This window comes from Phyllobates terribilis, unplaced genomic scaffold (genome assembly GCF_046119375.1).
Source record: "Phyllobates terribilis strain yellow unplaced genomic scaffold, ASM4611937v1 Scaffold_1__5_contigs__length_1240528914, whole genome shotgun sequence".
Lineage (NCBI taxonomy): Eukaryota > Metazoa > Chordata > Amphibia > Anura > Dendrobatidae > Phyllobates > Phyllobates terribilis.
The window spans coordinates 803,256,065-803,279,899 of NW_027362761.1; the positions used below are offsets into that span (position 1 = coordinate 803,256,065).

The 23,835-nt window shown below is 46.8% G+C and overlaps 36 non-coding genes across 36 annotated transcripts; all 36 read left to right on the forward strand.

Moving 5' to 3' along the window:
• The first annotated feature begins 646 nt into the window (after nt 1-646).
• TRNAA-UGC (transfer RNA alanine (anticodon UGC)) lies at nt 647-718 on the forward strand. Its single transcript has one exon. It is a non-coding gene; the product is annotated as a tRNA-Ala (tRNA).
• Nucleotides 719-855: 137 nt separating this feature from the next.
• Nucleotides 856-927, forward strand: TRNAA-CGC (transfer RNA alanine (anticodon CGC)). The gene has a single exon. It is a non-coding gene; the product is annotated as a tRNA-Ala (tRNA).
• Nucleotides 928-1,594: 667 nt separating this feature from the next.
• Nucleotides 1,595-1,666, forward strand: TRNAA-UGC (transfer RNA alanine (anticodon UGC)). The gene has a single exon. It is a non-coding gene; the product is annotated as a tRNA-Ala (tRNA).
• Nucleotides 1,667-1,803: 137 nt separating this feature from the next.
• TRNAA-CGC (transfer RNA alanine (anticodon CGC)) lies at nt 1,804-1,875 on the forward strand. Its single transcript has one exon. It is a non-coding gene; the product is annotated as a tRNA-Ala (tRNA).
• A 667-nt stretch (nt 1,876-2,542) lies between these two features.
• Nucleotides 2,543-2,613, forward strand: TRNAA-UGC (transfer RNA alanine (anticodon UGC)). The gene has a single exon. It is a non-coding gene; the product is annotated as a tRNA-Ala (tRNA).
• Nucleotides 2,614-2,750: 137 nt separating this feature from the next.
• On the forward strand, nt 2,751-2,822 carry TRNAA-CGC (transfer RNA alanine (anticodon CGC)). Its single transcript has one exon. It is a non-coding gene; the product is annotated as a tRNA-Ala (tRNA).
• An 876-nt stretch (nt 2,823-3,698) lies between these two features.
• On the forward strand, nt 3,699-3,770 carry TRNAA-CGC (transfer RNA alanine (anticodon CGC)). The gene has a single exon. It is a non-coding gene; the product is annotated as a tRNA-Ala (tRNA).
• A 667-nt stretch (nt 3,771-4,437) lies between these two features.
• Nucleotides 4,438-4,509, forward strand: TRNAV-UAC (transfer RNA valine (anticodon UAC)). The gene has a single exon. It is a non-coding gene; the product is annotated as a tRNA-Val (tRNA).
• A 5,721-nt stretch (nt 4,510-10,230) lies between these two features.
• Nucleotides 10,231-10,302, forward strand: TRNAA-UGC (transfer RNA alanine (anticodon UGC)). Its single transcript has one exon. It is a non-coding gene; the product is annotated as a tRNA-Ala (tRNA).
• A 137-nt stretch (nt 10,303-10,439) lies between these two features.
• On the forward strand, nt 10,440-10,511 carry TRNAV-CAC (transfer RNA valine (anticodon CAC)). Its single transcript has one exon. It is a non-coding gene; the product is annotated as a tRNA-Val (tRNA).
• A 667-nt stretch (nt 10,512-11,178) lies between these two features.
• TRNAS-UGA (transfer RNA serine (anticodon UGA)) lies at nt 11,179-11,250 on the forward strand. Its single transcript has one exon. It is a non-coding gene; the product is annotated as a tRNA-Ser (tRNA).
• A 137-nt stretch (nt 11,251-11,387) lies between these two features.
• On the forward strand, nt 11,388-11,459 carry TRNAA-CGC (transfer RNA alanine (anticodon CGC)). Its single transcript has one exon. It is a non-coding gene; the product is annotated as a tRNA-Ala (tRNA).
• A 667-nt stretch (nt 11,460-12,126) lies between these two features.
• On the forward strand, nt 12,127-12,198 carry TRNAA-UGC (transfer RNA alanine (anticodon UGC)). The gene has a single exon. It is a non-coding gene; the product is annotated as a tRNA-Ala (tRNA).
• Nucleotides 12,199-12,335: 137 nt separating this feature from the next.
• TRNAA-CGC (transfer RNA alanine (anticodon CGC)) lies at nt 12,336-12,407 on the forward strand. The gene has a single exon. It is a non-coding gene; the product is annotated as a tRNA-Ala (tRNA).
• A 668-nt stretch (nt 12,408-13,075) lies between these two features.
• Nucleotides 13,076-13,147, forward strand: TRNAA-UGC (transfer RNA alanine (anticodon UGC)). The gene has a single exon. It is a non-coding gene; the product is annotated as a tRNA-Ala (tRNA).
• Nucleotides 13,148-13,284: 137 nt separating this feature from the next.
• On the forward strand, nt 13,285-13,356 carry TRNAA-CGC (transfer RNA alanine (anticodon CGC)). The gene has a single exon. It is a non-coding gene; the product is annotated as a tRNA-Ala (tRNA).
• A 667-nt stretch (nt 13,357-14,023) lies between these two features.
• TRNAA-UGC (transfer RNA alanine (anticodon UGC)) lies at nt 14,024-14,095 on the forward strand. Its single transcript has one exon. It is a non-coding gene; the product is annotated as a tRNA-Ala (tRNA).
• Nucleotides 14,096-14,232: 137 nt separating this feature from the next.
• Nucleotides 14,233-14,304, forward strand: TRNAA-CGC (transfer RNA alanine (anticodon CGC)). The gene has a single exon. It is a non-coding gene; the product is annotated as a tRNA-Ala (tRNA).
• A 667-nt stretch (nt 14,305-14,971) lies between these two features.
• TRNAA-UGC (transfer RNA alanine (anticodon UGC)) lies at nt 14,972-15,043 on the forward strand. The gene has a single exon. It is a non-coding gene; the product is annotated as a tRNA-Ala (tRNA).
• Nucleotides 15,044-15,180: 137 nt separating this feature from the next.
• Nucleotides 15,181-15,252, forward strand: TRNAA-CGC (transfer RNA alanine (anticodon CGC)). The gene has a single exon. It is a non-coding gene; the product is annotated as a tRNA-Ala (tRNA).
• Nucleotides 15,253-15,919: 667 nt separating this feature from the next.
• On the forward strand, nt 15,920-15,991 carry TRNAA-UGC (transfer RNA alanine (anticodon UGC)). The gene has a single exon. It is a non-coding gene; the product is annotated as a tRNA-Ala (tRNA).
• A 137-nt stretch (nt 15,992-16,128) lies between these two features.
• Nucleotides 16,129-16,200, forward strand: TRNAA-CGC (transfer RNA alanine (anticodon CGC)). The gene has a single exon. It is a non-coding gene; the product is annotated as a tRNA-Ala (tRNA).
• Nucleotides 16,201-16,867: 667 nt separating this feature from the next.
• TRNAA-UGC (transfer RNA alanine (anticodon UGC)) lies at nt 16,868-16,939 on the forward strand. Its single transcript has one exon. It is a non-coding gene; the product is annotated as a tRNA-Ala (tRNA).
• Nucleotides 16,940-17,796: 857 nt separating this feature from the next.
• Nucleotides 17,797-17,868, forward strand: TRNAA-UGC (transfer RNA alanine (anticodon UGC)). The gene has a single exon. It is a non-coding gene; the product is annotated as a tRNA-Ala (tRNA).
• A 137-nt stretch (nt 17,869-18,005) lies between these two features.
• On the forward strand, nt 18,006-18,077 carry TRNAA-CGC (transfer RNA alanine (anticodon CGC)). The gene has a single exon. It is a non-coding gene; the product is annotated as a tRNA-Ala (tRNA).
• Nucleotides 18,078-18,744: 667 nt separating this feature from the next.
• Nucleotides 18,745-18,816, forward strand: TRNAA-UGC (transfer RNA alanine (anticodon UGC)). The gene has a single exon. It is a non-coding gene; the product is annotated as a tRNA-Ala (tRNA).
• Nucleotides 18,817-18,968: 152 nt separating this feature from the next.
• On the forward strand, nt 18,969-19,040 carry TRNAA-CGC (transfer RNA alanine (anticodon CGC)). The gene has a single exon. It is a non-coding gene; the product is annotated as a tRNA-Ala (tRNA).
• Nucleotides 19,041-19,707: 667 nt separating this feature from the next.
• TRNAA-UGC (transfer RNA alanine (anticodon UGC)) lies at nt 19,708-19,779 on the forward strand. The gene has a single exon. It is a non-coding gene; the product is annotated as a tRNA-Ala (tRNA).
• A 122-nt stretch (nt 19,780-19,901) lies between these two features.
• Nucleotides 19,902-19,973, forward strand: TRNAA-CGC (transfer RNA alanine (anticodon CGC)). Its single transcript has one exon. It is a non-coding gene; the product is annotated as a tRNA-Ala (tRNA).
• Nucleotides 19,974-20,640: 667 nt separating this feature from the next.
• On the forward strand, nt 20,641-20,712 carry TRNAA-UGC (transfer RNA alanine (anticodon UGC)). Its single transcript has one exon. It is a non-coding gene; the product is annotated as a tRNA-Ala (tRNA).
• A 137-nt stretch (nt 20,713-20,849) lies between these two features.
• TRNAV-CAC (transfer RNA valine (anticodon CAC)) lies at nt 20,850-20,921 on the forward strand. Its single transcript has one exon. It is a non-coding gene; the product is annotated as a tRNA-Val (tRNA).
• A 667-nt stretch (nt 20,922-21,588) lies between these two features.
• Nucleotides 21,589-21,660, forward strand: TRNAA-UGC (transfer RNA alanine (anticodon UGC)). Its single transcript has one exon. It is a non-coding gene; the product is annotated as a tRNA-Ala (tRNA).
• A 137-nt stretch (nt 21,661-21,797) lies between these two features.
• On the forward strand, nt 21,798-21,869 carry TRNAA-CGC (transfer RNA alanine (anticodon CGC)). Its single transcript has one exon. It is a non-coding gene; the product is annotated as a tRNA-Ala (tRNA).
• Nucleotides 21,870-22,536: 667 nt separating this feature from the next.
• On the forward strand, nt 22,537-22,608 carry TRNAA-UGC (transfer RNA alanine (anticodon UGC)). Its single transcript has one exon. It is a non-coding gene; the product is annotated as a tRNA-Ala (tRNA).
• A 122-nt stretch (nt 22,609-22,730) lies between these two features.
• TRNAV-CAC (transfer RNA valine (anticodon CAC)) lies at nt 22,731-22,802 on the forward strand. Its single transcript has one exon. It is a non-coding gene; the product is annotated as a tRNA-Val (tRNA).
• A 667-nt stretch (nt 22,803-23,469) lies between these two features.
• Nucleotides 23,470-23,541, forward strand: TRNAA-UGC (transfer RNA alanine (anticodon UGC)). Its single transcript has one exon. It is a non-coding gene; the product is annotated as a tRNA-Ala (tRNA).
• Nucleotides 23,542-23,835: the final 294 nt, after the last annotated feature.

Sequence of the window (23,835 nt, forward strand, 5' to 3'; positions counted from 1 at the left end):
AAATGGTTGGCTAACACACTCAAGCTTAGTGGCAAGACTCCCAAGGAATTTCTCTCACTCAAACCGCTTTTCTTTGGCATTTCACGTAGCAGGAATAGGCTTTTTCTCTTCCAGATTTTAAAGACTGCATACAACCCTACGGCATGGGCAACATTTTACCACTCAGTAAAGTGACATAAATGGGAACTGTACTTTCAACCAACTTTGCTTACATCAATAGTACAGGCGAATATAAGAAACTTGGTAATATATATTATCAAACAAATTGGCTTTTTCTCCACTTAACAGCTTATGTTTTCTCAATCCCTGCCTTCTGGATTCACCATCCACTCTGAAAAAAAAGCTCAATTCCATTGTGATCGAAAAGAAAACGTCCCACCAACACACCGTGGTGTTCCTTTACAAAGCCTTCTATACTTTCTGGCGATGGGAAGGAGGAGGAAGAGTGAGGAGCAATGTGAGAAAACAGGCAGAAAGACCCACGGAAACATTGTGCTGAGCTTAATCGCAAGTCTTTGACCGTAACTCAGAGCTGGATTCACATCTACACTGATTACTATTGCTCTAGAATTTACTCCACACTTCGGCTCCTTTGGTCTGTGCGTTGAGGAATGAAGTCCAGGAAACCTAAGTTTGCTCTGAAATTGTAGATGTAGCTCAGTGGTAGAGCGCATGTTTTGCATGTGTGAGGCCCCGGGTTCAATCCCCGGCATCTCCACGGCTTGCATTCATGTGCAAAGAATACGCTTCTTACTGTGGCATCTTTTTTCGAACAATTATCTTGTTCCTGAAGTCGCAGTGTCAAATCAGTACTTGTGTGCGCTCTGCTCTACTCTACTCTGCTCACAGACTTTTGGGGATGTAGCTCAGTGGTAGAGCGAATGCTTCGCATGTATGAGTTCCTGGGTTCAATCTCCAGCATCTCCATCCTTTTTCAAATATGGCAGCAAATGGTTGGCTAACACACTCAAGCTTAGTGGCAAGACTCCCAAGGAATTTCTCTCACTCAAACCGCTTTTCTTTGGCATTTCACGTAGCAGGAATAGGCTTTTTCTCTTCCAGATTTTAAAGACTGCATACAACCCTACGGCATGGGCAACATTTTACCACTCAGTAAAGTGACATAAATGGGAACTGTACTTTCAACCAACTTTGCTTACATCAATAGTACAGGCGAATATAAGAAACTTGGTAATATATATTATCAAACAAATTGGCTTTTTCTCCACTTAACAGCTTATGTTTTCTCAATCCCTGCCTTCTGGATTCACCATCCACTCTGAAAAAAAAGCTCAATTCCATTGTGATCGAAAAGAAAACGTCCCACCAACACACCGTGGTGTTCCTTTACAAAGCCTTCTATACTTTCTGGCGATGGGAAGGAGGAGGAAGAGTGAGGAGCAATGTGAGAAAACAGGCAGAAAGACCCACGGAAACATTGTGCTGAGCTTAATCGCAAGTCTTTGACCGTAACTCAGAGCTGGATTCACATCTACACTGATTACTATTGCTCTAGAATTTACTCCACACTTCGGCTCCTTTGGTCTGTGCGTTGAGGAATGAAGTCCAGGAAACCTAAGTTTGCTCTGAAATTGTAGATGTAGCTCAGTGGTAGAGCGCATGTTTTGCATGTGTGAGGCCCCGGGTTCAATCCCCGGCATCTCCACGGCTTGCATTCATGTGCAAAGAATACGCTTCTTACTGTGGCATCTTTTTTCGAACAATTATCTTGTTCCTGAAGTCGCAGTGTCAAATCAGTACTTGTGTGCGCTCTGCTCTACTCTACTCTGCTCACAGACTTTTGGGGATGTAGCTCAGTGGTAGAGCGCATGCTTCGCATGTATGAGGTCCTGGGTTCAATCCCCAGCATCTCCAACCTTTTTCAAATATGGCAGCAAATGCTTGGCTAACACACTCAAGCTTAGTGGCAAGACTCCCAAGGAATTTCTGTCACTCAAACCGCTTTTCTTTGGCATTTCACGTAGCAGGAATAGGCTTTTTCTCTTCCAGATTTTAAAGACTGCATACAACCCTACGGCATGGGCAACATTTTACCACTCAGTAAAGTGACATAAATGGGAACTGTACTTTCAACCAACTTTGCTTACATCAATAGTACAGGCGAATATAAGAAATTTGGTAATATATATTATCAAACAAATTGGCTTTTTCTCCACTTAACAGCTTATGTTTTCTCAACCCCTGCCTTCTGGATTCACCATCCACTCTGAAAAAAAAGCTCAATTCCATTGTAATCGAAAAGAAAACGTCCCACCAACACACCGTGGTGTTCCTTTACAAAGCCTTCTATACTTTCTGGCGATGGGAAAGAGGAGGAAGAGTGAGGAGCAATGTGAGAAAACAGGCAGAAAGACCCACGGAAACATTGTGCTGAGCTTAATCGCAAGTCTTTGACCGTAACTCAGAGCTGGATTCACATCTACACTGATTACTATTGCTCTAGAATTTACTCCACACTTCGGCTCCTTTGGTCTGTGCGTTGAGGAATGAAGTCCAGGAAACCTAAACTCGCTCCTAAATTGGGGATGTAGCTCAGTGGTAGAGCGCACGCTTTGCATGTGTGAGCCCCGGGTTCAATCCCCGGCATCTCCATGGTTTGCATTCATGTGCAAGGAATACGCTTCCTACTGTCGCAGCTTTTTTCGAACAATTATCTTGTTCCTGATGTCGCAGGGTCAAATCAGTACTTGTGTGCGCTCTGCTCTACTCTACTCTGCTCACAGACTTTTGGGGATGTAGCTCAGTGGTAGAGCGCATGCTTCGCATGTATGAGGTCCTGGGTTCAATCCCCAGCATCTCCATCCTTTTTCAAATATGGCAGCAAATGGTTGGCTAACACACTCAAGCTTAGTGGCAAGACTCCCAAGAAATTTCTGTCACTCAAACCGCTTTTCTTTGGCATTTCACGTAGCAGGAATAGGCTTTTTCTCTTCCAGATTTTAAAGACTGCATACAACCCTACGGCATGGGCAACATTTTACCACTCAGTAAAGTGACATAAATGGGAACTGTACTTTCAACCAACTTTGCTTACATCAATAGTACAGGCGAATATAAGAAACTTGGTAATATATATTATCAAACAAATTGGCTTTTTCTCCACTTAACAGCTTACGTTTTCTCAACCCCTGCCTTCTGGATTCACCATCCACTCTGAAAAAAAAGCTCAATTCCATTGTGATCGAAAAGAAAACGTCCCACCAACACACCGTGGTGTTCCTTTACAAAGCCTTCTATACTTTCTGGCGATGGGAAGGAGGAGGAAGAGTGAGGAGCAATGTGAGAAAACAGGCAGAAAGACCCACGGAAACATTGTGCTGAGCTTAATCGCAAGTCTTTGACCGTAACTCAGAGCTGGATTCACATCTACACTGATTACTATTGCTCTAGAATTTACTCCACACTTCGGCTCCTTTGGTCTGTGCGTTGAGGAATGAAGTCCAGGAAACCTATGCTCGCTCTTAAATTGGGGATGTAGGTCAGTGGTAGAGCGCACGCTTTGCATGTGTGAGGCCTCGGGTTCAATCCCTGGCATCTCCATGGCTTGCATTCATGTGCAAGGAATACACTTCCTACTGTCGCATCTTTTTTCGAACAATTATCTTGTTCCTGAAGTCGCAGTGTCAAATCAGTACTTGTGTGCGCTCTGCTCTACTCTACTCTGCTCACAGACTTTTGGGGATGTAGCTCAGTGGTAGAGCGCATGCTTCGCATGTATGAGGTCCTGGGTTCAATCCCCAGCATCTCCAACCTTTTTCAAATATGGCAGCAAATGGTTGGCTAACACACTCAAGCTTAGTGGCAAGACTCCCAAGGAATTTCTGTCACTCAAACCGCTTTTCTTTGGCATTTCACGTAGCAGGAATAGGCTTTTTCTCTTCCAGATTTTAAAGACTGCATACAACCCTACGGCATGGGCAACATTTTACCACTCAGTAAAGTGACATAAATGGGAACTGTACTTTCAACCAACTTTGCTTACATCAATAGTACAGGCGAATATAAGAAACTTGGTAATATATATTATCAAACAAATTGGCTTTTTCTCCACTTAACAGCGTATGTTTTCTCAACCCCTGCCTTCTGGATTCACCATCCACTCTGAAAAAAAAGCTCAATTCCATTGTGATCGAAAAGAAAACGTCCCACCAACACACCGTGGTGTTCCTTTACAAAGCCTTCTATACTTTCTGGCGATGGGAAGGAGGAGGAAGAGTGAGGAGCAATGTGAGAAAACAGGCAGAAAGACCCATGGAAACATTGTGCTGAGCTTAATCGCAAGTCTTTGACCGTAACTCAGAGCTGGATTCACATCTACACTGATTACTATTGCTCTAGAATTTACTCCACACTTCGGCTCCTTTGGTCTGTGCGTTGAGGAATGAAGTCCAGGAAACCTAAGTTTGCTCCTAAATTGGGGATGTAGCTCAGTGGTAGAGCGCATGCTTTACATGTGTGAGGCCCTGGGTTCAATCCCCGGCATCTCCATGGCTTGCATTCATGTGCAAGGAATACGCTTCCTACTGTCGCATCTTTTTTCGAACAATTATCTTGTTCCTGAAGTCGCAGTGTCAAATCAGTACTTGTGTGCGCTCTGCTCTACTCTACTCTGCTCACAGACTTTTGGGGATGTAGCTCAGTGGTAGAGCGCATGCTTCTCATGTATGAGGTCCTGGGTTCAATCCCCTGCATCTCCAACCTTTTTCAAATATGGCAGCAAATGGTTGGCTAACACACTCAAGCTTAGTGGCAAGACTCCCAAGGAATTTCTGTCACTCAAACCGCTTTTCTTTGGCATTTCACGTAGCAGGAATAGGCTTTTTCTCTTCCAGATTTTAAAGACTGCATACAACCCTACGGCATGGGCAACATTTTACCACTCAGTAAAGTGACATAAATGGGAACTGTACTTTCAACCAACTTTGCTTACATCAATAGTACAGGCGAATATAAGAAACTTGGTAATATATATTATCAAACAAATTGGCTTTTTCTCCACTTAACAGCTTATGTTTTCTCAACCCCTGCCTTCTGGATTCACCATCCACTCTGAAAAAAAAGCTCAATTCCTTTGTGATCGAAAAGAAAACGTCCCACCAACACACCGTGGTGTTCCTTTACAAAGCCTTCTCTACTTTCTGGCGATGGGAAGGAGGAGGAAGAGTGAGGAGCAATGTGAGAAAACAGGCAGAAAGACCCACGGAAACATTGTGCTGAGCTTAATCTCAAGTCTTTGACCGTAACTCAGAGCTGGATTCACATCTACACTGATTACTATTGCTCTAGAATTTACTCCACACTTCGGCTCCTTTGGTCTGTGTGACGCACCCCCTGGGCCATGTTCAGGGGATACCCGGAGCCGGATCTGGATAGGGGTAGTAGTCCTTGTGGCGGTGACCCGGTCCGTGCCCAGGGTGTCAAACTAAGATGCAGTCTATGGCAGTAGATGTTAACTTGGATGTCGACTACGCCACCCGTTGAGTGCGGCTTTGCAGCCGCAGCTGCAGAACAGTCCGCTGAGGCCGGTGGTATGGGTGCAGCGATGATGGGATAACCCCCAACGGGAGGGGTATGGCCTCAGGGCAGCAGGTGAAGATGATGGGGGTTGTGACGGTGCAGTAAGAAGAGTCAGAGTCAGGAGATGCAGTTTCAGGGTTTTTACTCACGGGTGTTCTCTCAGTCACTCTGGCCTTGAGTGACCACCCGAGCCGTGCTGCGTCCACCAGGTCCTGGACTCGGCTAATCCCAAGGCAGTTCCGGAGCGTGGTCCTGAGCTCCCTTCTCTCTCTCTGTCTCTGGCCGTTCCCACCAGGGATCCACCTTTGGCCGGCTCCCTCGGGTCTCTTGGTGGTCAAACCTCCTCTGGGTTCCCTGACCCTATACTTGGTGTGCCTTTCTGGTGGATTTGGTGAGGGTCGTGGCAAATCTTGACCACGACCTCCGGTTCCTGGCTGAGGATAAGTGGCCTCCACCAGTTCGGGTTCCGGTACCCGTGTCCGCCAACCCTTCACCCTTTTTGGTCTGATTCTGGGTTCTTAGGGTTCCCTCTGGTCTTCCACTCTGGGCCTTTCTTTCTCCTCTCTCCTCTGCAGGCTTGGCTCTGGAGCTGGGCCCAGCCGGAGCCACAGCTCCCTGTCAGCCCTCCTGGCTGAGCTCCTCTGCTCTGCTCCTCCTCAGGCTGAACTCGACTAAAAAGACCCTGTCTCTAGATGGTGCCCACCTTATATACTCCCTCTATGTGTGAGCCCAGGTGACTAGCACCCAATGAGCTCCTAGCTTTACCCAGAGTACTCCCCCTATCTGCCCCTACACTACTGGGATGTTCCACCCCCCTCCCACTCCAGCCAGGGACAGACGCTGTCGTACCTGCACATTTACTTGGTGGGAGTACCGTAGTTCTGTCCCCCGGAAATGGGATGTATGTAGTGCATGCAGCCTACTGAGCTCAGTCTCACACTCCATCCTTACCCGGGAGTGGAATACCACACCTCTGGAGTGAGGTGCAATACCCCTGTAGCAGCCGAGTCCTCAGGGTGCTACATTCCCCCCTGGTAAATCACAGCACGTCCTCGGGCTGTAAAAGAATAAAATATCCAAAAACATACAATTTTTTTTTCAAAACATACAAGAACATATCAAACATTAAACATTATCAGATTTAAACAAGATAAACTTTTTCTTTCATATAAAACTCTTTCATAATAATGTTCTTTGAGTTACTGGCCACTGTGCGCTTGTGACCAGGTAGAAGTGCAACAGTCAGTTCAAGAACAACAGTTTCCTATAAAACCAGTAGGGGGCGCCTTAGAAAGCGCAACTATATACAAGGGGAGGTGGCCGCTCTCAGTCCTCGGCCAGTGGGAAAAAGGAATGGCTGTTCACAGTCCTCAGCCTGTTAAGGGATAGGGGACTCACGGGTTTAAGTTCACACTTGTCCCAACGGGGAACACATTTAAATTAGCAGCAGTTCTTATACCCTTACGGATAACTATGTACAGTTCTTTTTTACCGTACTCTAATAACGGCGTCCTCCTGATGCTTCCTCCCTGTATTCTTCAGACCCGTCCGGGTCCTCTTGCTCCTCCTGACACCTCAGCTCTTCCTCCGTCAACCGGTGTACATGAAGGGCATAGGGTCCTTTGGCACATTGGTGCCGGGTAAAGGTGACCTCATCACCCAGGTATAGGTCACGACCTCTGTGTCCCTCCGGCAGGTGGGACTCGACATCCCTGCGGGTCACGAAGACGTCGCCAGGGGTGCGGTGATCCCGGATGAAGCCCCAACCGTGCTGCAGTTGGAATTTAATTACAGTCCCGGTGGCACGGGGACCGTGGGCTGCACGGGGGTTCCGTCGGGTCCGGCTCTTCTGTTCTGCACTCCTCACTTGCAGCCGCTCCTCGCGGACCCGCCTCGCTCGTCGTTCCTGGTCGAAAACCTCTAATTGCTGCCGGCAGCACTCCGCACGCTCAGCTGCAGCCGCCCGGGTCTCTTGAGTGAACCCGATGAGGTCTCCTCCAGTGGGGTCCCACGCAAACTGCGCTTCCTCCAGCGAGAGTGGGGTGATCTTGGCGGGTGCCGGAGCCGGGATCAGGGGCTCATCCAGGGGTCTTTCTTTCCGGAGTCGGGGATGGTAGTACTCCGGTGACCACTCAAAGGGCTGCCCATCCGGGCAAATATGCTGGGCTAACAAGTCTTCACCCAGGTGCGGCACTGTGGAGGTTGAGGGCGCGGTGGTGGTAGCGGCGCCCAGGTTCACCAGGCCTTGCGACCAGGCCTGGGGCACCCTGAAGGTGAAGGGCACCGTGAAGACGGCGGCGCCCGGGTGTACTTGACTTTGCGACCAGGCCGGTGGCTCGGTAGAGGGCGCTGTTGGTACTGCGGCGCCCGGGGGTACTCGGCCCTGCGACCAGGCCGGTGGCGTCTCCTGCTTGGCCGCGCTCAGGTTTGAGGCGCGTGACGTCACAAGAGGCGTGGCCGCGGCTCCTGCTTGAGGCCTAGTCTGGAACGGTAGCGGTGCGGCAACGGGCACGATCGGTGGGATTTCGGGCTCTGCGACGGGGAGCGGGGGTAGGCTTACTGTGGCTGGGCTTGGGGTAGTGACGTCCCCTTTACTTGCCTCCGTCTCTTCAGCTCCCTCTGCGGCGTCGTCTCCGGCCTCCGTCCCTTCTGCATCCTCTTCAGGGGCAGGCGTGCTCCTCGTTGCGGGTGGTGTGCTTCGCTGGCGGGTTCCAGCCTGCTGGGCCATCTCCCTGCTCCACTCCGTCAGCGTTTCTCGCTGCACCTGGGCCATCCTCCGTGCGAGGCCCTCCAGCGCGGTCTGTGCACGCTCCGGGTCTCGGGGGAGCTGTGCCAGGATCTCCACCAGGTCTTGTGGAGTGGTAGCTTGCAACAGGCTCCTGACCACAGGGTCGGTGCTGCCTGACTCTCCCTCCATCTCCGGGTACGGCTTCTCTAGACTCCTCCAGGCTGCACCCATCTTCTCTGTTTTGTTCTGTATCCGCCCCCATTAAGGGCGGTCCTGGGGCAACTTGGTGATTGTCAGTTCCAGGGGCAGACCCCCCACGCTGATGGACATCTCAATCATTGCAGTCTCTGCTGGTGGGGGCGGTCTTCGTTTTTGGCGCCATTCTTGGTCCTGGCCCACGATGGGAGGTGGCCTCTTGCCACCCTCTGGCACGCCCATAATGGCGTCCACTCTGCCAGGGCGGGAAATCTTCTCAGATGGCGGGAATCGTCTCCCAGTGGCGGGAAACTCTGTGGATGGCGGGAAAAGACTGCAGATGGTGGGCAAACGGCGGGAACCGATCCGAGATGGCGTCCGATGGCGGGGACCCTCCAGAATTGGCGGGAGACTTCTTTTTGAGGTAAATGTGAACTTTTCTTCAGGCACGCAGTACCCGGTGGTTGCGGGCACGTTATCCTGCCGACTACGCCAAAAGTTGACGCACCCCCTGGGCCATGTTCAGGGGATACCCGGAGCCGGATCTGGATAGGGGTAGTAGTCCTTGTGGCGGTGACCCGGTCCGTGCCCAGGGTGTCAAACTAAGTGGCAGTCTATGGCAGTAGATGTTAACTTGGATGTCGACTACGCCACCCGTTGAGTGCGGCTTTGCAGCCGCCGCTGCAGAACAGTCCGCTGAGGCCGGTGGTATGGGTGCAGCGATGATGGGATAACCCCCAACGGGAGGGGTATGGCCTCAGGGCAGCAGGTGAAGATGATGGGGGTTGTGACGGTGCAGTAAGAAGAGTCAGAGTCAGGAGATGCAGTTTCAGGGTTTTTACTCACGGGTGTTCTCTCAGTCACTCTGGCCTTGAGTGACCACCCGAGCCGTGCTGCGTCCACCAGGTCCTGGACTCGGCTAACCCCCAGGCAGTTCCGGAGCGTGGTCCTGAGCTCCCTTCTCTCTCTCTGTCTCTGGCCGTTCCCACCAGGGATCCACCTTTGGCCGGCTCCCTCGGGTCTCTTGGTGGTCAAACCTCCTCTGGGTTCCCTGACCCTATACTTGGTGTGCCTTTCTGGTGGATTTGGTGAGGGTCGTGGCAAATCTTGACCATGACCTCCGGTTCCTGGCTGAGGATAAGTGGCCTCCACCAGTTCGGGTTCCGGTACCCGTGTCCGCCAACCCTTCACCCTTTTTGGTCTGATTCTGGGTTCTTAGGGTTCCCTCTGGTCTTCCACTCTGGGCCTTTCTTTCTCCTCTCTCCTCTGCAGGCTTGGCTCTGGAGCTGGGCCCAGCCAGAGCCACAGCTCCCTGTCAGCCCTCCTGGCTGAGCTCCTCTGCTCTGCTCCTCCTCAGGCTGAACTCGACTAAAAAGACACTGTCTCTAGATGGTGCCCACCTTATATACTCCCTCTATGTGTGAGCCCAGGTGACTAGCACCCAATGAGCTCCTAGCTTTACCCAGAGTACTCCCACTATCTGCCCCTACACTACTGGGATGTTCCACCCCCCTCCCACTCCAGCCAGGGACAGACGCTGTCGTACCTGCACATTTACTTGGTGGGAGTACCGTAGTTCTGTCCCCCGGAAATGGGATGTATGTAGTGCATGCAGCCTACTGAGCTCAGTCCCACACTCCATCCTTACCCGGGAGTGGAATACCACACCTCTGGAGTGAGGTGCAATACCCCTGTAGCAGCCGAGTCCTCAGGGTGCTACATGTGCGTTGAGGAATGAAGTCCAGGAAACCTAAACTCGCTCCTAAATTGGGGATGTAGCTCAGTGGTAGAGCGCATGCTTTGCATGTGTGAGGCCCCGGGTTCAATCCCCAGCATCTCCATGGCTTGCATTCATGTGCAAGGAATACACTTCCTACTGTCGCATCTTTTTTCGAACAATTATCTTGTTCCTGAAGTCGCAGTGTCAAATCAGTACTTGTGTGCGCTCTGCTCTACTCTACTCTGCTCACAGACTTTTGGGGATGTAGCTCAGTGGTAGAGCGCATGCTTCACATGTATGAGGTCCTGGGTTCAATCCCCAGCATCTCCAACCTTTTTCAAATATGGCAGCAAATGGTTGGCTAACACACTCAAGCTTAGTGGCATGACTCCCAAGGAATTTCTGTCACTCAAACTGCTTTTCTTTGGCATTTCACGTAGCAGGAATAGGCTTTTTCTCTTCCAGATTTTAAAGACTGCATACAACCCTACGGCATGGGCAACATTTTACCACTCAGTAAAGTGACATAAATGGGAACTGTACTTTCAACCAACTTTGCTTACATCAATAGTACAGGCGAATATAAGAAACTTGGTAATATATATTATCAAACAAATTGGCTTTTTCTCCACTTAACAGCTTATGTTTTCTCAACCCCTGCCTTCTGGATTCACCATCCACTCTGAAAAAAAAGCTCAATTCCATTGTGATCGAAAAGAAAACGTCCCACCAACACACCGTGGTGTTCCTTTACAAAGCCTTCTATACTTTCTGGCGATGGGAAGGAGGAGGAAGAGTGAGGAGCAATGTGAGAAAACAGGCAGAAAGACCCACGGAAACATTGTGCTGAGCTTAATCGCAAGTCTTTGACCGTAACTCAGAGCTGGATTCACATCTACACTGATTACTATTGCTCTAGAATTTACTCCACACTTCGGCTCCTTTGGTCTGTGCGTTGAGGAATGAAGTCCAGGAAACCTAAGCTCACTCCTAAATTGGGGATGTAGCTCAGTGGTAGAGCGCACGCTTTGAATGTGTGAGGTCCCGGGTTCAATCCCCACCATCTCCATGGCTTGCATTCATGTGCAAAGAATACGCTTCCTACTGTCACATCTTTTTTCGAACAATTATCTTGTTCCTGAAGTCGCAGTGTCAAATCAGTACTTGTGTGCGCTCTGCTCTACTCTACTCTGCTCACAGAATTTTGGGGATGTAGCTCAGTGGTAGAGCGCATGCTTCGCATGTATGAGGTCCTGGGTTCAATCCCCAGCATCTCCAACCTTTTTCAAATATGGCAGCAAATGCTTGGCTAACACACTCAAGCTTAGTGGCAAGACTCCCAAGGAATTTCTGTCACTCAAACCGCTTTTCTTTGGCATTTCGCGTAGTAGGAATAGGCTTTTTCTCTTCCAGATTTTAAAGACTGCATACAACCCTACGGCATGGGCAACATTTTACCACTCAGTAAAGTGACATAAATGGGAACTGTACTTTCAACTAACTTTGCTTACATCAATAGTACAGGCGAATATAAGAAACTTGGTAATATATATTATCAAACAAATTGGCTTTCTCTCCACTTAACAGCTTATGTTTTCTCAACCCCTGCCTTCTGGATTCACCATCCACTCTGAAAAAAAAGCTCAATTCCATTGTGATCGAAAAGAAAACGTCCCACCAACACACCGTGGTGTTCCTTTACAAAGCCTTCTATACTTTCTGGCGATGGGAAGGAGGAGGAAGAGTGAGGAGCAATGTGAGAAAACAGGCAGAAAGACCCACGGAAACATTGTGCTGAGCTTAATCGCAAGTCTTTGACCGTAACTCAGAGCTGGATTCACATCTACACTGATTACTATTGCTCTAGAATTTACTCCACACTTCGGCTCCTTTGGTCTGTGCGTTGAGGAATGAAGTCCAGCAAACCTAAGCTCGCTCCTAAATTGGGGATGTAGCTCAGTGGTAGAGCGCACGCTTTGCATGTGTGAGGCCCCGGGTTCAATCCCCGGCATCTCCATGGCTTGCATTCATGTGCAAGGAATACGCTTCCTACTGTCGCATCTTTTTTCGAACAATTATCTTGTTCCTGAAGTCGCAGTGTCAAATCAGTACTTGTGTGCACTCTGCTCTACTCTACTCTGCTCACAGACTTTTGGGGATGTAGCTCAGTGGTAGAGCGCATGCTTCGCATGTAAGAGGTCCTGGGTTCAAACCCCAGCATCTCTAACCTTTTTCAAATATGGCAGCAAATGGTTGGCTAACACACTCAAGCTTAGTGGCAAGACTCCCAAGGAATTTCTGTCACTCAAACCGCTTTTCTTTGGCATTTCACGTAGCAGGAATAGGCTTTTTCTCTTCCAGATTTTAAAGACTGCATACAACCCTACGGCATGGGCAACATTTTACCACTCAGTAAAGTGACATAAATGGGAACTGTACTTTCAACCAACTTTGCTTACATCAATAGTACAGGCGAATATAAGAAACTTGGTAATATATATTATCAAACAAATTGGCTTTTTCTCCACTTAACAGCTTATGTTTTCTCAACCCCTGCCTTCTGGATTCACCATCCACTCTGAAAAAAAAAGCTCAATTCCATTGTGATCGAAAAGAAAACGTCCCATCAACACACCGTGGTGTTCCTTTACAAAGCCTTCTAAACTTTCTGGCGATGGGAAGGAGGAGGAAGAGTGAGGAGCAATGTGAGAAAACAGGCAGAAAGACCTACGGACACATTGTGCTGAGCTTAATCGCAAGTCTTTGACCATAACTCAGAGCTGGATTCACATCTACACTGATTACTATTGCTCTAGAATTTACTCCACACTTCGGCTCCTTTGGTCTGTGCGTTGAGGAATGAAGTCCAGGAAACCTAAGCTCGCTCCTAAATTGGGGATGTAGCTCAGTGGTAGAGCGCACGCTTTGCATGTGTGAGGCCCCGGGTTTAATCCCCGGCATCTCCATGGCTTGCATTCATGTGCAAGGAATACGCTTCCTACTGTCGCATCTTTTTTCGAACAATTATCTTGTTCCTGAAGTTGCAGTGTCAAATCAGTACTTGTGTGCGCTCTGCTCTACTCTACTCTGCTCACAGACTTTTGGGGATGTAGCTCAGTGGTAGAGCGCATGCTTCGCATGTTTGAGGTTCTGTGTTCAATCCCCAGCATCTCCAACCTTTTTCAAATATGGCAGCAAATTGTTGGCTAACACACTCAAGCTTAGTGGCAAGACTCCCAAGGAATTTCTGTCACTCAAACCGCTTTTCTTTGGCATTTCACGTAGCAGGAATAGGCTTTTTCTCTTCCAGATTTCAAAGACTGCATACAACCCTACGGCATGGGCAACATTTTACCACTCAGTAAAGTGACATAAATGGGAACTGTACTTTCAACCAACTTTGCTTACATCAATAGTACAGGCGAATATAAGAAACTTGGTAATATATATTATCAAACAAATTGGCTTTTTCTCCACTTAACAGCTTATGTTTTCTCAACCCCTGCCTTCTGGATTCACCATCCACTCTGAAAAAAAAGCTCAATTCCATTGTGATCGAAAAGAAAACGTCCCACCAACACACCGTGGTGTTCCTTTACAAAGCCTTCTATACTTTCTGGCGATGGGAAGGAGGAGGAAGAGTGAGGAGCAATGTGAGAAAACAGGCAGAAAGACCCACGGAAACATTGTGCTGAGCTTAATCGCAAGTCTTTGACCGTAACTCAGAGCTGGATTCACATCTACACTGATTACTATTGCTCTAGAATTTACTCCACACTTCGGCTCCTTTGGTCTGTGCGTTGAGGAATGAAGTCCAGGAAACCTAAGCTCGCTCCTAAATTGGGGATGTAGCTCAGTGGTAGAGCACACGCTTTGCATGTGTGAGTCCCCGGGTTCAATCCCCAGCATCTCCATGGCTTGCATTCATGTGCAAGGAATACGCTTCCTACTGTCGCATCTTTTTTCGAACAATTATCTTGTTCCTGAAGTCGCAGTGTCAAATCAGTACTTGTGTGCGCTCTGCTCTACTCTACTCTGCTCACAGACTTTTGGGGATGTAGCTCAGTGGTAGAGCACATGCTTCGCATGTATGAGGTCCTGGGTTCAATCCCCAGCATCTCCAACCTTTTTCAAATATGGCAGCAAATGGTTGGCTAACACACTCAAGCTTAGTGGCAAGACTCCCAAGGAATTTCTGTCACTCAAACCGCTTTTCTTTGGCATTTCACGTAGCAGGAATAGGCTTTTTCTCTTCCAGATTTTAAAGACTGCATACAACCCTACGGCATGGGCAACATTTTACCACTCAGTAAAGTGACATAAATGGGAACTGTACTTTCAACCAACTTTGCTTACATCAATAGTACAGGCGAATATAAGAAACTTGGTAATATATATTATCAAACAAATTGGCTTTTTCTCCACTTAACAGCTTATGTTTTCTCAACCCCTGCCTTCTGGATTCACCATCCACTCTGAAAAAAAAGCTCAATTCCATTGTGATCGAAAAGAAAACGTCCCATCAACACACCGTGGTGTTCCTTTACAAAGCCTTCTAAACTTTCTGGCGATGGGAAGGAGGAGGAAGAGTGAGGAGCAATGTGAGAAAACAGGCAGAAAGACCTACGGACACATTGTGCTGAGCTTAATCGCAAGTCTTTGACCGTAACTCAGAGCTGGATTCACATCTACACTGATTACTATTGCTCTAGAATTTACTCCACACTTCGGCTCCTTTGGTCTGTGCGTTGAGGAATGAAGTCCAGGAAACCTAAGCTCGCTCCTAAATTGGGGATGTAGCTCAGTGGTAGAGCACACACTTTGCATGTGTGAGGCCCCGGGTTCAATCCCCGGCATCTCCATGGTTTGCATTCATGTGCAAGGAATACACTTCCTACTGTCGCATCTTTTTTCGAACAATTATCTTGTTCCTGAAGTTGCAGTGTCAAATCAGTACTTGTGTGCGCTCTGCTCTACTCTACTCTGCTCACAGAATTTTGGGGATGTAGCTCAGTGGTAGAGCGCATGCTTCGCATGTATGAGGTTCTGTGTTCAATCCCCAGCATCTCCAACCTTTTTCAAATATGGCAGCAAATGGTTGGCTAACACACTCAAGCTTAGTGGCAAGACTCCCAAGGAATTTCTGTCACTCAAACCGCTTTTCTTTGGCATTTCACGTAGCAGGAATAGGCTTTTTCTCTTCCAGATTTTAAAGACTGCATACAACCCTACGGCATGGGCAACATTTTACCACTCAGTAAAGTGACATAAATGGGAACTGTACTTTCAACCAACTTTGCTTACATCAATAGTACAGGCGAATATAAGAAACTTGGTAATATATATTATCAAACAAATTGGCTTTTTCTCCACTTAACAGCTTATGTTTTCTCAACCCCTGCCTTCTGGATTCACCATCCACTCTGAAAAAAAAGCTCAATTCCATTGTGATCGAAAAGAAAACGTCCCACCAACACACCGTGGTGTTCCTTTACAAAGCCTTCTATACTTTCTGGCGATGGGAAGGAGGAGGAAGAGTGAGGAGCAATGTGAGAAAACAGGCAGAAAGACCCACGGAAACATTGTGCTGAGCTTAATCGCAAGTCTTTGACCGTAACTCAGAGCTGGATTCACATCTACACTGATTACTATTGCTCTAGAATTTACTCCACACTTCGGCTCCTTTGGTCTGTGCGTTGAGGAATGAAGTCCAGGAAACCTAAGCTCGCTCCTAAATTGGGGATTTAGCTCAGTGGTAGAGCGCACGCTTTGCATGTGTGAGGCCCCGGGTTCAATCCCCGGCATCTCCATGGCTTGCATTCATGTGCAAGGAATACGCTTCCTACTGTCGCATCTTTTTTCGAACAATTATCTTGTTCCTGAAGTCGCAGTGTCAAATCAGTACTTGTGTGCGCTCTGCTCCACTCTACTCTGCTCACAGACTTTTGGGGATGTAGCTCAGTGGTAGAGCACATGCTTCGCATGTATGAGGTCCTGGGTTCAATCCCCAGCATCTCCAACCGTTTTCAAATATGGCAGCAAATGGTTGGCTAACACACTTAAGCTTAGTGGCAAGACTCCCAAGGAATTTCTGTCACTCAAACCGCTTTTCTTTGGCATTTCACGTAGCAGGAATAGGCTTTTTCTCTTCCAGATTTTAAAGACTGCATACAACCCTACGGCATGGGCAACATTTTACCACTCAGTAAAGTGACATAAATGGGAACTGTATTTTCAACCAACTTTGCTTACATCAATAGTACAGGCGAATATAAGAAACTTGGTAATATATATTATCAAACAAATTGGCTTTTTCTCCACTTAACAGCTTATGTTTTCTCAACCCCTGCCTTCTGGATTCACCATCCACTCTGAAAAAAAAGCTCAATTCCATTGTGATCGAAAAGAAAACATCCCACCAACACACCGTGGTGTTCCTTTACAAAGCCTTCTATACTTTCTGGCGATGGGAAGGAGGAGGAAGAGTGAGGAGCAATGTGAGAAAACAGGCAGAAAGACCCACGGAAACATTGTGCTGAGCTTAATCGCAAGTCTTTGACCGTAACTCAGAGCTGGATTCACATCTACACTGATTACTATTGCTCTAGAATTTACTCCACACTTCGGCTCCTTTGGTCTGTGCGTTGAGGAATGAAGTCCAGGAAACCTAAGCTCACTCCTAAATTGGGGATGTAGCTCAGTGGTAGAGCGCACGCTTTGCATGTGTGAGGCCCCGGGTTCAATCCCCGGCATCGCTATGGCTTGCATTCATGTGCAAGGAATACGCTTCCTACTGTCGCATCTTTTTTCGAACAATTATCTTGTTCCTGAAGTCGCAGTGTCAAATCAGTACTTGTGTGCGCTCTGCTCTACTCTACTCTGCTCACAGACTTTTGGGGATGTAGCTTCGCATGTATGAGGCCCTGGGTTCAATCCCCAGCATCTCCAACCTTTTTCAAATATGGCAGCAAATGGTTGGCTAACACACTCAAGCTTAGTGGCAAGACTCCCAAGGAATTTCTGTCACTCAAACCGCTTTTCTTTGGCATTTCACGTAGCAGGAATAGGCTTTTTCTCTTCCAGATTTTAAAGACTGCATACAACCCTACGGCATGGGCAACATTTTACCACTCAGTAAAGTGACATAAATGGGAACTGTACTTTCAACCAACTTTGCTTACATCAATAGTACAGGCAAATATAAGAAACTTGGTAATATATATTATCAAACAAATTGGCTTTTTCTCCACTTAACAGCTTATGTTTTCTCAACCCCTGCCTTCTGGATTCACCATCCACTCTGAAAAAAAAGCTCAATTCCATTGTGATCGAAAAGAAAACGTCCCACCAACACACCGTTGTGTTCCTTTACAAAGCCTTCTATACTTTCTGGCGATGGGAAGGAGGAGGAAGAGTGAGGAGCAATGTGAGAAAACAGGCAGAAAGACCCACGGAAACATTGTGCTGAGCTTAATCGCAAGTCTTTGACCGTAACTCAGAGCTGGATTCACATCTACACTGATTACTATTGCTCTAGAATTTACTCCACACTTCGGCTCCTTTAGTCTGTGCGTTGAGGAATGAAGTCCAGGAAACCTAAGCTCGCTCCTAGATTGGGGATGTAGCTCAGTGGTAGAGTGCATGCTTTGCATGTGTGAGGCCACGGGTTCAATCCCCGGCATCTCTATGGCTTGCATTCATGTGCAAGGAATACACTTCCTACTGTCGCATCTTTTTTCGAACAATTATCTTGTTCCTGAAGTCGCAGTGTCAAATCAGTACTTGTGTGCACTCTGCTCTACTCTATTCTGCTCACAGACTTTTGGGGATGTAGCTCAGTGGTAGAGCGCATGCTTCGCATGTATGAGGTCCTGGGTTCAATCCCCAGCATCTCCAACCTTTTTCAAATATGGCAGCAGATGGTTGGCTAACACACTCAAGTTTAGTGGCAAGATTCCCAAGGAATTTCTGTCGCTCAAACCGATTTTCTTTGGCATTTCACGTAGCAGGAATAGGCTTTTTCTCTTCCAGATTTTAAAGACTGCATACAACCCTACGGCATGGGCAACATTTTACCACTCAGTAAAGTGACATAAATGGGAACTGTACTTTCAACCAACTTTGCTTACATCAATAGTACAGGCGAATATAAGAAACTTGGTAATATATATTATCAAACAAATTGGCTTTTTCTCCACTTAACAGCTTATGTTTTCTCAACCCCTGCCTTCTGGATTCACCATCCACTCTGAAAAAAAAGCTCAATTCCATTGTGATCGAAAAGAAAATGTCCCACCAACACACCGTGGTGTTCCTTTACAAAGCCTTCTATACTTTCTGGCGATGAGAAGGAGGAGGAAGAGTGAGAAGCAATGTGAGAAAACAGGCAGAAAGACCCACGGAAACATTGTGCTGAGCTTAATCGCAAGTCTTTGACCGTAACTCAGAGCTGGATTCACATCTACACTGATTACTATTGCTCTAGAATTTACTTCACACTTCGGCTCCTTTGGTCTGTGCGTTGAGGAATGAAGTCCAGGAAACCTAAGCTCGCTCCTAAATTGGGGATGTAGCTCAGTGGTAGAGCGCATGCTTTGCATGTGTGAGGCCCCGGGTTCAATCCCCAGCATCTGCTTGGCTTGCATTCATGTGCAAGGAATACGCTTCCTACTGTCGCATCTTTTTTCGAACAATTATCTTGTTCCTGTAGTCGCAGTGTCAAATCAGTACTTGTGTGCGCTCTGCTCTACTCTACTCTACTCTACTCTACTCTGCTCACAGATTTTTGGGGATGTAGCTCAGTGGTAGAGCGCATGCTTCGCATATATGAGGTCCTGGGTTCAATCCCCAGCATCTCCAACCTTTTTCAAATATGGCAGCAAAAGGTTGGCTAACACACTCAAGCTTAGTGGCAAGACTCCCAAGGAATTTCTGTCGCTCAAACCGCTTTTCTTTGGCATTTCACGTAGCAGGAATAGGCTTTTTCTCTTCCAGATTTTAAAGACTGCATACAACCCTACGGCATGGGCAACATTTTACCACTCAGTAAAGTGACATAAATGGGAACTGTACTTTCAACCAACTTTGCTTACATCAATAGTACAGGCGAATATAAGAAACTTGGTAATATATATTATCAAACAAATTGGCTTTTTCTCCACTTAACAGCTTATGTTTTCTCAACCCCTGCCTTCTGGATTCACCATCCACTCTGAAAAAAAAGCTCAATTCCATTGTGATCGAAAAGAAAACGTCCCACCAACACACCGTGGTGTTCCTTTACAAAGCCTTCTATACTTTCTGGCGATGGGAAGGAGGAGGAAGAGTCAATAGCAATGTGAGAAAACAGGCAGAAAGACCCACGGAAACATTGTGCTGAGCTTAATCGCAAGTCTTTGACCGTAACTCAGAGCTGGATTCACATCTACACTGATTACTATTGCTCTAGAATTTACTCCACACTTCGGCTTCTTTGGTCTGTGCATTGAGGAATGAAGTCCAGGAAACCTAAACCAGCTCCTAAATTGGGGATGTAGCTCAGTGGTGGAGCGAACGCTTTGCATGTGTGAGGCCCCGGGTTCAATCCCCGGCATCTCCATGGCTTGCATTCATGTGCAAGGAATACGCTTCCTACTGTCGCATTTTTTCTCGAACAGTTATCTTGTTCCTGAAGTCGCAGTGTCAAATCAGTACTTGTGTGCGCTCTCCTCACAGAGTTTTGGGGATGTAGCTCAGTGGTAGAGCGCATGCTTCGCATGTATGAGGTCCTGGGTTCAATCCCCAGCATCTCCAACCTTTTTCAAATATGGCAGCAAATGGTTGGCTAACACACTCAAGTTTAGTGGCAAGATTCCCAAGGAATTTCTGTCGCTCAAACCGCTTTTCTTTGGCATTTCACGTAGCAGGAATAGGCTTTTTCTCTTCCAGATTTTAAAGACTGCATACAACCCTACGGCATGGGCAACATTTTACCACTCAGTAAAGTGACATAAATGGGAACTGTACTTTCAACCAACTTTGCTTACATCAATAGTACAGGCGAATATAAGAAACTTGGTAATATATATTATCAAACAAATTGGCTTTTTCTCCACTTAACAGCTTATGTTTTCTCAACCCCTGCCTTCTGGATTCACCATCCACTCTGAAAAAAAAGCTCAATTCCATTGTGATCGAAAAGAAAACGTCCCACCAACACACCGTGGTGTTCCTTTACAAAGCCTTCTATACTTTCTGGCGATGGGAAGGAGGAGGAAGAGTGAGAAGCAATGTGAGAAAACAGGCAGAAAGACCCACGGAAACATTGTGCTGAGCTTAATCGCAAGTCTTTGACCGTAACTCAGAGCTGGATTCACATCTACACTGATTACTATTGCTCTAGAATTTACTTCACACTTCGGCTCCTTTGGTCTGTGCGTTGAGGAATGAAGTCCAGGAAACCTAAGCTCGCTCCTAAATTGGGGATGTAGCTCAGTGGTAGAGCGCACGCTTTGCATGTGTGAGGCCCCGGGTTCAATCCCCGGCATCTCCATGGCTTGCATTCATGTGCAAGGAATACGCTTCCTACTGTCGCATTTTTTTTCGAACAATTATCTTGTTCCTGAAGTCGCAGTGTCAAATCAGTACTTGTGTGCGCTCTGCTCTACTCTACTCTACTCACAGACTTTTGGGGATGTAGCTCAGTGGTAGAGTGCATGCTTCACATGTATGAGGTCCTGGTTTCAATCCCCAGCATCTCCTACCTTTTTCAAATATGGCAGCAAATGGTTGGCTAACACACTCAAGCTTAGTGGCAAGACTCCCAAGGAATTTCTGTCGCTCAAACCGCTTTTCTTTGGCATTTCACGTAGCAGGAATAGGCTTTTTCTCTTCCAGATTTTAAAGACTGCATACAACCCTACGGCATGGGCAACATTTTACCACTCAGTAAAGTGACATAAATGGGAACTGTACTTTCAACCAACTTTGCTTACATCAATAGTACAGGCGAATATAAGAAACTTGGTAATATTTATTATCAAACAAATTGGCTTTTTCTCCACTTAACAGCTTATGTTTTCTCAACCCCTGCCTTCTGGATTCACCATCCACTCTGAAAAAAAAGCTCAATTCCTTTGTGATCGAAAAGAAAACGTCCCACCAACACACCGTGGTGTTCCTTTACAAAGCCTTCTATACTTTCTGGCGATGGGAAGGAGGAGGAAGAGTGAGAAGCAATGTGAGAAAAGAGGCAGAAAGACCCACGGAAACATTGTGCTGAGCTTAATCGCAAGTCTTTGACCGTAACTCAGAGCTGGATTCACATCTACACTGATTACTATTGCTCTAGAATTTACTCCACACTTCGGCTCCTTTGGTCTGTGCGTTGAGGAATGAAGTCCAGGAAACCTAAGCTCACTCCTAATTTGGGGAAGTAGCTCAGTGGTAGAGCGCACGCTTTGCATGTGTGAGGCCCCGGGTTCAATCCCCGGCATCTCCATGGCTTGCATTCATGTGCAAGGAATACGCTTCCTAATGTTGCATCTTTTTTCGAACAATTATCTTGTTCCTGAAGTCGAAGTGTCAAATCAGTACTTGTGTGCGCTCTGCTCTACTCTACTATGCTCACAGACTTTTGGGGATGTAGCTCAGTGGTAGAGCGCGTGCTTCGCATGTATGAGGGCCTGGGTTCAGTCCCCAGCATCTCCAACCTTTTTCAAATATGGCAGCAAATGGTTGGCTAACACACTCAAGCTTAGTGGCAAGATTTCCAAGGAATTTCTGTCGCTCAAACCGCTTTTCTTTGGCATTTCACGTAGCAGGAATAGGCTTTTTCTCTTCCAGATTTTAAAGACTGCATACAACCCTACGGCATGGGCAACATTTTACCACTCAGTAAAGTGACATAAATGGGAACTGTACTTTCAACCAACTTTGCTTACATCAATAGTACAGGCGAATATAAGAAACTTGGTAATATATATTATCAAACAAATTGGCTTTTTCTCCACTTATCAGCTTATGTTTTCTCAACCCCTGCCTTCTGGATTCACCTTCCACTCTGAAAAAAAAGCTCAATTCCATTGTGATCGAAAAGAAAACGTCCCACCAACACACCGTGGTGTTCCTTTACAAAGCCTTCTATACTTTCTGGCGATGGGAAGGAGGAGGAAGAGAGAGGAGCAATGTGAGAAAACAGGCAGAAAGACCCACGGAAACATTGTGCTGAGCTTAATCGCAAGTCTTTGACCGTAACTCAGAGCTGGATTCACATCTACACTGATTACTATTGCTCTAGAATTTACTCCACACTTCGGCTCCTTTGGTCTGTGCGTTGAGGAATAAAGTCCAGGAAACCTAAGCTCACTCCTAAATTGGTGATGTAGCTCAGTGGTAGAGCGCACGCTTTGCATGTGTGAGGCCCCGGGTTCAATCCCCGGCATCTCCATGGCTTGCATTCATGTGCAAGGAATACACTTCCTACTGTCGCATCTTCTTTCTTACAATTATCTTGTTCCTGAAGTCGCAGTGTCAAATCAGTACTTGTGTGCGCTCTGCTCACAGACTTTTGGGGATGTATCTCAGTGGTAGAGCGCATGCTTCACATGTATGAGGTCCTGCGTTCAATCCCCAGCATCTCCATCCTTTTTCAAATATGGCAGCAAATGGTTGGCTAACACTCTCAAGCTTAGTGGCAAGACTCCCAAGGAATTTCTGTCGCTCAAACCGCTTTTCTTTGGCATTTCACGTAGCAGGAATAGGCTTTTTCTCTTCCAGATTTTAAAGACTGCATACAACCCTACGGCATGGGCAACATTTTACCACTCAGTAAAGTGACATAAATGGGAACTGTACTTTCAACCAACTTTGCTTACATCAATAGTACAGGCGAATATAAGAAACTTGGTAATATATATTATCAAACAAATTGGCTTTTTCTCCACTTAACAGCTTATGTTTTCTCAACCCCTGCCTTCTGGATTCACCATCCACTCTGAAAAAAAAGCTCAATTCCATTGTGATCGAAAAGAAAACGTCCCACCAACACACCGTGGTGTTCCTTTACAAAGCCTTCTATACTTTCTGGCGATGGGAAGGAGGAGGAAGAGTGAGGAGCAATGTGAGAAAACAGGCAGAAAGACCCACGGAAACATTGTGCTGAGCTTAATCGCAAGTCTTTGACCGTAACTCAGAGCTGGATTCACATCTACACTGATTACTAATGCTCTAGAATTTACTCCACACTTTGGCTCCTTTGGTCTGTGCGTTGAGGAATGAAGTCCAGGAAACCTAAACTCGCTCCTATGTTGGGGATGTAGCTCAGTGGTAGAGTGCACACTTTGCATGTGTGAGGCCCCGGGTTCAATCCCCGGCATCTCCATGGCTTGCATTCATGTGCAAGGAATACGCTTCCTACTGTTGGATCTTTTTTCTTACAATTATCTTGTTCCTGAAGTCGCAGCGTCAAATCAGTACTTCTGTGTCAAATAGTGTCTCCCTGATTTTTCAGACACAAATATATCTGTTGAAAATAGTCTGGTGTAGGCCCGAGAAATACAAGTGTGGTTTTGCAGTTCCACGGTACAAACCTCTGTATTATCCACTTTTGGGCCATTTGTATCTAAAAAAAACAGTTTGAGTGTGTCGCTCACTGTTCAGCCGCAAATATATATAT